The sequence below is a fragment of the Mustela putorius genome, unplaced genomic scaffold (assembly GCF_011764305.1).
Source record: "Mustela putorius furo isolate JIRA1106 unplaced genomic scaffold, ASM1176430v1.1 tig00000095_pilon_pilon_pilon, whole genome shotgun sequence".
Taxonomy (NCBI): domain Eukaryota; kingdom Metazoa; phylum Chordata; class Mammalia; order Carnivora; family Mustelidae; genus Mustela; species Mustela putorius.
The window spans coordinates 36,442,298-36,444,219 of NW_025421280.1; the positions used below are offsets into that span (position 1 = coordinate 36,442,298).

General features: G+C 45.4%; 1 pseudogene; it reads left to right on the top strand.

Annotated features, from left to right (window-relative positions):
- The first annotated feature begins 303 nt into the window (after window positions 1–303).
- Window positions 304–1,215, top strand: LOC123394382 (annotated as a pseudogene).
- The last annotated feature ends 707 nt before the right edge of the window (window positions 1,216–1,922 follow it).

Sequence of the window (1,922 nt, forward strand, 5' to 3'; positions counted from 1 at the left end):
TAGATGGGGAAGGAAGCCTGATTTCAGAGGGTCAAAGACTGAAAAACAAAAGGTTAGAGAGTGAGTGGAAGTGGACAGCTATGCCTCAGACAGCTGTACTCCGTGCCTCCTACAATAGGCACTGGATTTAACAGTGGAAAACTCCCTCCTAGAGCCAGCAGGTTTGGTGGAGGCTGATTCCACCCCAGAACAGGGACAGGTCTGACTCTTCAGTGTGAGTTAATCTGCATATTCCAGATTCTCAGTGTCTTGGGGTAGGACATTCTCACTCTGGTCCAGCAGGATCCAGGCACAGAGCCCTTTATGGAGCATGAGGTGGAACCCAGTATCCAGGGCTCTTACCTGCCAGACCTGGCATTCTGGGAGGTGGAGCTGAGTGAGGTCACAGTGTAGGAGTGGCTGCCTGGGTTTGAGACCACCTGGGAGGACCGCATAGTAGAGGTGGGCATGGGGGTGGGCAGGACAAGACCCCTCATTTGTATTTTGCAAGTATCTATGTCTGGACATCATCTATTCAAGTTCCATCAACATAGCTGAGTTCTACCCTCATTGAATCTTTGCTATTTTTATTTTCTATTAAATCATTTTATCTTAAGTTAATTTTATTTTATTTATTTTTTGGAGGAGTAAATTATTTATTTTTTAATTTAAATTCAATCAGCCAACATAAAGTACATCATTAGTTTCAGATGTAGTGTTCAAGAATTCAGTTGCATGTAACACCCAGGCTCATCTTTTACGTTAATTTCTGTTGGGTTTTTCCCTCCCATGCATTTAAATTATTCCTGACTGGTTTCCAGATGTAGGCTAAATTTCAGGGAGTGAAGCTGAAAAACGAAGGGGTTCCTTCCCAACCCGGGCCCAGCAGAGTGGCTCTCACAAAGAAGGGTGGTAAGAAGAAGGGCCGTTCTGCCATGAGCGAGGTAGTGACCCGAGAGTACACCACCAACATTCACAAGCCCATGAATGGAGTGGGTTTCGAGAAGTGTGCCTCTTGAGCACTCAGAGAGATCTGGAAATTTGCCATGAAAGAGATGGGACCTCCAGACGTGCATGTTGATGCCAGGCTCAACAAAGCTGTCTGGGCCAAAAGAATAAGGAATATTCTAGACAGTATCCATGTGCGGCTGTCCAGAAAAATGTAGTGAGGGTGAAGATTCACCAAAGAAGTTCTATATGTTGGTTATCAATGTACGTGTTACCACTTAAAAAAATCTACAGATAGGGGCACCTGGGTGGCTCAGTGGGTTAAAGCCTCTGCCTTCAGTTCAGGTCATGATCTCAGGGTCCTGGGATCGAGCCCCGCATTGGGCTCCCTGCTGGGCGAGGAGCCTGCTTCCTCCTCTCTCTCTGCCTGCCTCTCTGCCTGCTTGTGATCTCTGTCTGTCAAATAAATAAATAAAATCTTTTAAAAAAATTTTATTTATTTGACAGAGAGAAATCACAAGTAGTTAGAGAGGCAGGCAGATTGAGAGAGAGAGGAGGAAGCAGGCTCCCTGCCGAGCAGAGCGCGTGATGCAGGGCTGGATCCCAGGACCCTGGGATCATGACCCAAGCCGAAGGCAGAGGCTTTAACCCACTGAGCCACCCAGGTGCCCCAATAAATAAAATCTTAAAAAAAAGAATTTAAAACCAAATCACCTTGTTCCACATTCTTGAATTCCTCATGCCTTCTATACAGGTAAATGCTAGTTTGCTCTTCATCCCCAAGGTCACTTAAATAGCTCCCCATACTAGGCGACGCAGAGAGCAATGTAATTAGTTCTTTCTTCACTGATTGCCACGAACTCACGTTTCTTCAACCTTCATGCGGTGACTGGCACAATTAGCTGCATATTTAAGTCACCTAGGTAACTTTTAAAGTACTGTTTGAATGTACAGAGATGCCAATAATCCTGCCTGGGATCTAGTCCTTTCCAATA